The sequence below is a fragment of the Hyperolius riggenbachi genome, chromosome 7 (assembly GCF_040937935.1).
Source record: "Hyperolius riggenbachi isolate aHypRig1 chromosome 7, aHypRig1.pri, whole genome shotgun sequence".
Lineage (NCBI taxonomy): Eukaryota > Metazoa > Chordata > Amphibia > Anura > Hyperoliidae > Hyperolius > Hyperolius riggenbachi.
Genome location: NC_090652.1, coordinates 27,601,490 through 27,611,030, shown reverse-complemented (window position 1 = coordinate 27,611,030; position 9,541 = coordinate 27,601,490). Strand labels below are relative to the sequence as shown.

The following is a 9,541-nucleotide window of genomic DNA, read 5'->3' as shown; positions in this document are numbered from 1 at the left end:
CATTACGTTAGAACCGCCCATACAATGTCATGGCCAAACCCATTTTTTCAACACCCCCCTCCCCTGTCCAAGGTTGAACCCAGAAAAATCTGGTCTCTGTAGGTTTGATGGCCTGGTATTTGTCATCTCTTATGTTCTGAGGAGGGGGGGGTCATTTTGTTCAAATTAGCATGTTGGCACTTTACGAGAGACAAGAGACTTTTGAGTTGAAGTTTGGGCACTCAGTCTCGAAAAGGTTGGCCACCACTGTCCTAGGAGATAACTCAGGTGAAAAAGTGAATTGCATATGGGCCAGTATGTGAAACTTTAGACTAATGACATCTCCAGGATCTAATTTGAGTGAGGTGTCCAATAAATGAGATGAGATTGGAGGTGTTGGTTACAGCTGCCCTGCCCTATAAAAATCACACACCGGTTTTGGGGTTTGCTTTTCCCAAGAAGCCTCCCCTGATGTGAATGACGCCTCGCACAAAAGAGCTCTAAGAAAAACTATGATTAAGAATTGTGGACTTGCATAAAGATCAGCTGGAAAGGGTTATAAAAGTATCTCCAAAAGCCTTGCAGTTCATCAGTTCATGGCAAGACAAATTGTCTATAAATGGAGAAAGTTCAGCACTGCTGCTGCTCTCCGTAGGAGTGGCCGTCCTGTAAAGAAGTCTGCAAGAGCACAGCACAGAATGCTCAATGAGGTGAAGAAGAATCCTAGAGTGTCAGCTAAAGACTTACAATAGTCTCTGGCATATGCTAACATCCATGTTAGGGAATCTACGATACGTAAAACACTAAACAAGAATGGAGTTCATGGGAGGATACCACAGAGGAAGCCACTGCTGTCCAAAGAAAAAACATTGCTGCACATTTAAAGTTTGCAAAAGAGCACCTGGATGTTCCACAGCAGTACTGCCACAATATTCTGTGGACAGATAAAACCAAAGTTTTGTGTGAATGTGTGGAGAAAAAGAGGCACAACACACCAACATCAAAACCTCATCCCAACTGTGAAGTATGGTGGTGGGGGCATCATGTTTTGGGGCTGCTTTGCTGTGTCAGGGCCTGAACGGATTGCTATCATCGAAGGAAAAATGAATTCCTAAGTTTATCAAGACATTTTTCAGGAGAATTTAGGGCCATCTGTCCACCAGCTGAATCTCAGCAGAAGATGGATGTTGCAACAGGACAACGACCTAAAGCATAGAAGTAAATCAACAACAGAATGGCTTAAACAGAAGAAAATATGCCTCCTGGAGTGGCCCAGTCAGAGTCCTGACCTCAATCCGATTGAGATGCCGTGGCATGACCTCAAGAAAGCGATTTACACCAAACATCACAAGAATATTGCTGGACTGAAACCGTTCTGCAAAGAGGAATGGTCAAGAATTACTCCTGACAGTTGTGCACGTCTGATCTGCAACTACAGAAAACGTTTGAATGAAGGTATTGCTGCCAAAGGAGGTTCAACCAGTTATTAAATCCAAGTGTTCACATACTTTTTCCACTAGCACTGTGAATGTTTACATGGTGTGTTAAAAAAAAAACATGGAAACATTTAAGTATTTGTGTGGTATTAGTTTAAGCATACTGGGATTGTCTATTGCTGTGACTTGGATGAAGATCAGATCACATTTTATGACCAATTTGTGCAGAAATCCATATAACTCCAAAGGGTTCACATACTTTTTCTTGCTACTGTATCTCCTGCGTATGTGCTTCTGCACATACAGTATGTCAGTGGCATACCTAGGGTACTTGACACCCAGTGCTGGTTATTAACAGACTCCCCCCATCAGACATTTTTATTTTTAGGTGTGTGTGTGTGGGGGGGGGGGGGGGGGGGGAGCGGGGTTGAGGAGCGTCTATCGGAAAAAGGTGCTTGGAAATTTGGGTGCCCAGTAATACCGATACTAAAATATCAGTATTTAATACTGATATTTTACTACTAAAGTGTAAAATATTGGTATCAAACACACATATTTTACTATGGCTAAACCTAATCCTACTCACACAAAACCCACTACCCCCTGACGCCTGACCCTAACCACCCCTGCAAAAACGTCCTACCTGACGTCTAACCCTAACAACCCCCCCCCCCCCCCCTGCACAAACACCCTGACTGACGCCTAACCCCTCCATGTGACATCCTTGGTGGTGGAGGGAGGGGGGGCTTAAATCCTTCCTCCAACCCTCTCCATGGCCCCCCTCCTGCCTCCCCCCGGACATAGCGGTGTGTCTTGTGGGTGAGTCTCACCTGATCCTGATGCGTCCATGCTCCTTGGCAGCCAGACGCTGTTTGCCCGTCCGATCTCTGCATGTTGTGTGTTATATGTGTTATGTATTATAGTGGCTGGATGGTGTAATGGTTTAGGGCTCTGCCTCTGATGCAGGAGACCAGGGTTCGAATCTTGGCTCTGCCTGTTCAGTCCGCCAGGAGAAAAGCACGATATAAATGTTGAGAAAAAGAGAGAACACCAAGAGCCCAATATAGTGTAGTATGTACTGGTAAGGTATAATTGATAGAGTAATAATATTAATTTAATACTCACAAACCAGGGTTACCAAGTAGGCAACCACTGTCAAAGCAGGTGGGGAGATTGTCCTGACCCCACTCAGGATTAAAAAGTCGCTCTCTGTAGTTGAAGAAGGAAGGGTACAACACTCCACCAAGGGTGGACTTGATGTAGATAATAGGATAACAGAGGCGCCAATAGGATAAAAAACACTAAAAGAACTTAAAAACCCATCTTGGTAATAGAGGAGGCAGTGGTGGACTCACCCCCTCCAAGCAGAACACACGACTGTGGATTTTCAGTCAAAACAATTTTATTGGATACTCCAAATAAAGTGCAACGCGTTTCATGGGATACAAACCCACTTCATCGGGCAATAACAGATAGGAGTAAACAGCATCTGCCAGTATCATCAACACTGAGCGCCTCTGTGTTGATGATACTGGCAGATGCTGTTTACTCCTATCTGTTATTGCCTGATGAAGCGGGTTTGTATCCCGTGAAACGCGTTGCACTTTATTTGGAGTATCCAATAAAATTGTTTTGACTGAAAATCCACAGTCGTGTGTTCTGCTTGGAGGGGGTGAGTCCACCACTGCCTCCTCTATTACCAAGATGGGTTTTTAAGTTCTTTTAGTGTTTTTTATCCTGTTGGCGCCTCTGTTATCCTATTATCTACGATATAAATGTTATTTGTCTTGTCTTGACATGCAGGAAACAGGAAGTAAAGCGAGCGGCCGGCTGCCGAGGAGAATGGGCACATCAGGATCAGGTGAGATTCACTCACAAGCAGTGCCGTTGCCCGTTGTTATGCTGTAATGCAGCATTTCTGCCAAAATCTGATTTTTCTGATTTGGTTATTTCCGAGCTCCGATGAGTAACTATTTTGGTCAATTTTTGAATTCTCTGATTGACCAAATACTTCGGAGTTGTTTCTGCAATCTCTGATTGGTCCAATGCTTCCGAGTTCTGTGACTGGTCTGAAATCACCGAGTTGCTGTAATGTGGTATTTCTGCCAAAATCCGATTTCCGAGTTTTCCAATATCCAGTTCCACACAGAAATAAGTATTTCCGCTCAGAAATGCGGAAATTCCAATTCTGCAAAATCCGCATGAGCGTCCCTACAGAGGGACACAGGAGGGGGGGCCCATGGAGAGGGAGGGAGGAATGATGTTGGAGCCCCTCCCCTTGTCCCCAGACTGCACAAAGCTAATTGGCAATGTCAGCTGGAGCCTCTATCTCCTCTGCCCTTCAATGGTGACACCCGGTGTGGTTCCCCACGTGCACCCTGCTTAGTACGCCACTGACGTTACTGTCTCTGTGTATCTATGTATCTTGTGTCTATATGTGAATCTGTACAATTTCATATCCAAAACGCAAACAATAAAAGGAGACTCGGATGCGAAAAATCACAAAACGCAGAAGTAGGGAACGTCCAACAAATGCAGGGATACGTGCGAGAGCACTCTTACTCGTCAAACTCCAAGCTATGTGGTTGGTGGCCCAGCTGGTGGGGCGTAGAGGCCCCCCCACCACCAGCCCCCTCCACCATGGTCTCCTGTGTCTGTCTCCTCCACGCTGAGCGAGACATGCCGACCGCGCGTTCTGTTCTCTCGCCACAGCGTGCCTCACGATGGGGAGACGCATCAATAAATGATCTGATCTAATTGAATTCTGTTTCTTCATTATGGCAAATAGTAACACGAGTGCGGAACGCCAATCGGCAATCATGTTGCATTATACGGCAAATAAACTCGGCTTAGAAACCGGATAATGTTTTCCTTCTGTGAACAAGGACTCTCAGGGTTCCGTGAAAGAATTCTCAGTTGGACGGAGCCGCATTGGATGGCGAAGCGGAGGGAGTTTTTTACACACATATAATTAAGTTATTATGTTTAGCTTCAACTCTGAGCACAGATGGTATTTTACCTGTCAGAGTGATTGCCGGGCTGTGTGAGCTGCTGGGAATGAGTGGCAGCTATATTTCATTCAGGCTGGAGGCTGCTGGTTCCTGCAGGGCTTTCATAGAACATCTACTCATTTTGGAGGTTTGTTTCCCCTACCTTCCCCCAAACCGTCTGCTGCAGCAGCGTACATTAAGTATGGGCGCCAGACAAAACGAATGTGAGGAAATCCCAACAGTAGAATCTCTGGGTGTCAGTGGGCTGTGGAGTGTCACACAGAGAAATGCAATAGTACTATCAGAATACAGTGAAATAATAATGCACTGGAGTGGTTCTGTGCTTGTAACTTAATGGGGCAACAGCAGTAGTGTGCACACAGCTCTGGGTGTCAGTGGACTGTGGGAACTGTGGGGTGTCACACACCAAAAAAAAAAAAACACACAGGAGACCGATGTGCTAGCCCTCAAAAGGGCTGTTTGGGGTGCTTTCACAGCAAGTGAGGAACAAGAACACAGGCCTGGCTAATGCCTGGCTATCTGTCCCTACTCCCACTAACAGTCAGAAAGACAATGAATGCAATATGGCCACCGCAACTGCTTTTTGATAGGGCGGGGGCGGTCCAGAAGCGTGTGCTAGCTGATTGATTGCCATGTGTCTTCTGACTGAGAGGTAAGGGGTCAACGTTTGGCTTCATGATGATGTATGGGGGTAGGTCGAACATGCCATATGTTCGCAGTTCGCAAACCGTTCGGGCCATCTCTACTCATCTACTCCTAACACTACCCTCCCCCCACCTACTCCTAACACTACTCTCCCCCTACCTACTCCTAACACTAACCTCCCCACACCTACTCCTAACACTAACCTCCCCACACCTACTCCTAACACTAACCTCCCCACACCTACTCCTAACACTAACCTTCCCCCACCTACTCCTAACACTAACCTCCCCCCACCTACTCCTAACACTAACCTTCCCCCCACCTACTCCTAACACTAACCTCCCCCCACCTACTCCTAACACTAACCTTCCCCCCACCTACTCCTCACACTAACATCCCCCCACCTACTCCTCACACTAACCTCCCCCCACCCACTCCTCACACTAACCTCCCCCCACCCACTCCTAACACTAACCTCCCCCCACTCCTAACACTAACCTCCCCCCACCTACTCCTAACATTAACCTCTCCCCACCTACTCCTCACACTAACATCCCCCCACCTACTCCTCACACTAACCTCCCCACACCCACTCCTAACACTAACCTCCCCCCACCCACTCCTAACACTAACCTCCCCCCACCTACTCCTAACATTAACCTCTCCCCACCTACTCCTCACACTAACCTCTCCCCACCTACTCCTAACACTAACCTTCCCCCTACCTACTCCTCACACTAACATCCCCCCACCTACCCCTCACACTAGCATCCCCCTACCTACTCCTAACACTAACCTCCCCGCACCTACTCCTAACACTAACCTCCTCCCACCTACTCCTAACACTAACCTCCCCCCACCTACTCCTAACACTAACCTCCCCTCACCTACTCCTAACACTAACCTCCTCCCACCTACTCCTAACACTAACTTCCTCCCACCTACTCCTAACACTAACCTCCTCCCACCGACTCCTAACACTAACCTCCCCTCACCTACTCCTAACACTAACCTCCCCCCAGCTATTCCTAACACTAACCTCTCCCCACCTTCTCCTAACACTAACCTCCTCCCACCTACTCCTAACACTAACCTCCCCCCACCTACTCCTAACACTAACCTCCCCCCAGCTATTCCTAACACTAACCTCTCCCCACCTTCTCCTAACACTAACCTCCTCCCACCTACTCCTAACACTAACCTCCCCCCACCTACTGTACTCCTAACACTAACCTCCCCCACCTACTCCTAACACTAACCTCCTCCCACCTACTCCGCACACTAACATCCCCCACCTACTCCTCACACTAACATCCTCCTACCTACTGTACTCCTAACACTAACCTCCCCCACCTACTCCTAACAATAACCTCCTCCGACCTACTCAAAACACTCACCCCTCACCTACTCCTAACACTAACCTCCCACCTACTCCTACTCCATATGGGCTGGAAAGCCGCCATCACCTGCACTCTCGTCATGGTGCGCACCAGTCCAGCACCGCCGTCACTACACAAACAGCTGTTTGTAGTCACTGCATACCTTTCACTGCACATTGTATTATACTTGACAGTCAGTGCATACCTTTCACTTGAATGGATGGCAGGCTTGCCCTCCATAACAGATTCTTGTTAAAGGATTTAAAGTTGATTCATCTCATATACAGCAGGGCCTCGAAAGTCCTCCTGTATTGTTATTTTTGGTCACTACCTCGGGAGGTGCATGCCATGCCTGCTGCCTTCCTTGGATGTGTGGTGGTGGTAGCCGTTTCTTAGGCTCCCATTCCGGACCGGAATCAAACCAGGTTTCCCCAGCCATTACCCGTGGTCACCATGCTACTGAGAAAGTACCATGGAAAGTTTCAAACAGTTGAATGAATGGCAGACTTGCCCTCCATAATACATTCTTGGCAAATGCTTTCGATATGGTTCATCTTGCGCTGGGTCAAGGGTCCATCTGACCACAGATGCCTGGTCTGCAAAGCATGGTCAGGGCAGGTACGTTACTTATACAGCAAATGGGTCCTTACTTGGATGTGTGGTGGTGGTAGCCAGTTCTCAGGCTCCCACTCTGGACCGAAATCGAACCCTGATTCCCCAGCCATTACCCGTGGTCACTCACAATGGTAGACTTGCCCTCCATAAAAGATTCTCGTTGCAAGTACTGAACAGCAAGCAGAACAAGTATTTAAAAAAATAGATGTAAGCTTTAACAATGGTAGAGAAAGAACCATCGAAAGTTGACAAGGCAATCGGACATTACCTGACATCACTGAGTGAGGGAGAGCAATCTTGCCATGTTGCGCACCAGTCCAGCACGGCCGTCACTACGCAAACAGCTGTTTGCGGTGCGTTACACAGTGAGTTTGGTGTGTCAGTGTGAAGCAGTACTCTAATTACACTACCTGATTGATGTATACACATGCAAGATGTTTTAAAGCACTTTAGGCCTGCAATTTAGTATTCAATGTGATTTCTGCCCTTAAAACGCTGCTTTGCGTCACATCCAGATTTTTCCCCGGGACTTTTGGCATGTATCCCACTCCGCCATGCCCTCCTCCAGGTATTAGACCCCTTGAAACATATTTTCCATCACTTTTGTGGCCAGCATAAGTGTTTCTAGTTTTCAAAGTCCCCCCCATTGAAGTCTATTGCGGTTCGCGAAAGTTCACGTGAACCGAACATTTGCGGAAGTTCGCGTTCGCGGTTCGTGAACCGAAAATCGGAGGTTCGAGCCAACTCTAGTCCTGTACAATTTTCCAAATCTCCCAGGGGTGCCATATACTGTAGCATCAAACTGATCAACAGTGCTATTCAATCTCCTGAGTGCATATTAATTCGACGCCGCGAATGACGGCTCTCACCGCTGCCGCTAAACTCCGTGGCGGCGTTAAATACTATTCCCCCTCCGAGTTGTCACAACTCTGAGGGAGATGTAATATGGGGTCTGGCAGCCGCCTGAGCCCCGGATTACCGCTACGCGCCTCGCGCAGCAAAGCATTGCTTCTGTGGGGTGCCCAGTTTCGGCGCCTCGGCTCTCAGAGCTGTGCCAAAATCTGCTGATTTGGTCATCTTCTCCATCTGTTTTACCTCCAAGATTTTCCCAATGAATGATTCCCTTTATTAGGGGAGACTGGGACTGCCATAGGGCTGCAATAGAACATTTAGCGGCATTGAGAATAATAACAGTGAGTTTATTAATTTTACAGGGTTGATTTGTAACCCAGTAGTAGGGTGAGTGGCTTGCATTCTACCTGCGTTTCCAAAACCTCCCCTAATAATTGGGCAACTGATTTCCAAAAGGGTGTGTACACACGGTAACCTCTTTAAGACCGCGTCACGCCGATGGATGCGCGTGAATGCGGTGGCTCCCCCAGGACCGCCTTACACCGATTGGCGTAAAGTCCTTGGGGCGTGTTTTGCAGGAGATCGCGCGTGCATCTCCACTTGGATGACGGAGCTCCACTCTGCCATCAGACTCCCAGCGGCTATCGCCGCTCGGAGACTGACGGCGAAACGCAGTCTATTTACATAGTGCAGCGCTGCGATCTTTGGCTGGGGACTGTACTGGGGACAGCCGTGTGACACAGCTGTCCCCCTGGGAGACACTGAAGTGATCAGCTGTCATAGGCTGATGCCTATGATAGCTGATCACGGTGATTGGCTGGTGGACGGGCGGACTGTTAAAAAAAATCTAATTTATTTAAAAAAAATCAAATAAATATTTATTAAAAAAAATAAATATTGGGGGAGCGATCATTGCCTACCAACAGAAAGCCCTGTTGGTGGGCAGAAAAGGGGGCGGGGGAATCACTTATGTGCTGAGTTATGCTGCAGCGAGGCCTTAAAGCTGCAGTGGCCCATTTTTGTAAAAAACGGCCTGGTCTTTAGGGGGGTTTAAAGGATACCCGAACTGAAATGTGACATAATGAGATAGACATGGGTATGTACAGTGCCTAGCACACAAATAACTATGCTGTGTTCCTTTTTTTCTTTCTCTCCCTGAAAGAGTTAAATATCAGGTATGTAAGTGGCTGACTCAGTTCTGACTCAGACAGGAAGTGACTACAGTGTGAACCTCACTGATAAGAAATTCCCCTTTTTACCTCTTTCTTGCTCTCAGAAGCCATGTTCTACTAGGAAAGTGTTTTATAGTTGGAATTTCTTATCAGTGAGGGTCACACTGTAGTCACTTCCTGTCTGAGTCAGGACTGAGTCAGCCACTTGCATACCTGATATTTAACTCTTTCAGGCAGAGAAAGAAAGAAAGGAACACAGCATAGTTATTTGTGTGCTAGGCACTGTACATACACATGTCTATTTCATCATTTCACATGTCAGTTCGGGTATCCTTTAAGCCTGTGGTCCTTAAGTGGTTAAGACAAGAACAGACATGTAAATGGATACAATAGGGGAGGATGTCCTATAAATCTCTATTTAGCACCTGAATATGATACATTGTATAAATGCT

The 9,541-nt window shown here is 47.2% G+C and overlaps 1 protein-coding gene across 1 annotated transcript in view; it reads right to left on the bottom strand.

Annotated features, from left to right (window-relative positions):
- Nucleotides 1-9,541, bottom strand: part of DOC2A (double C2 domain alpha) — a 142,385-nt gene that overhangs the window by 96,161 nt on the left and 36,683 nt on the right. The window lies entirely within an intron of this gene.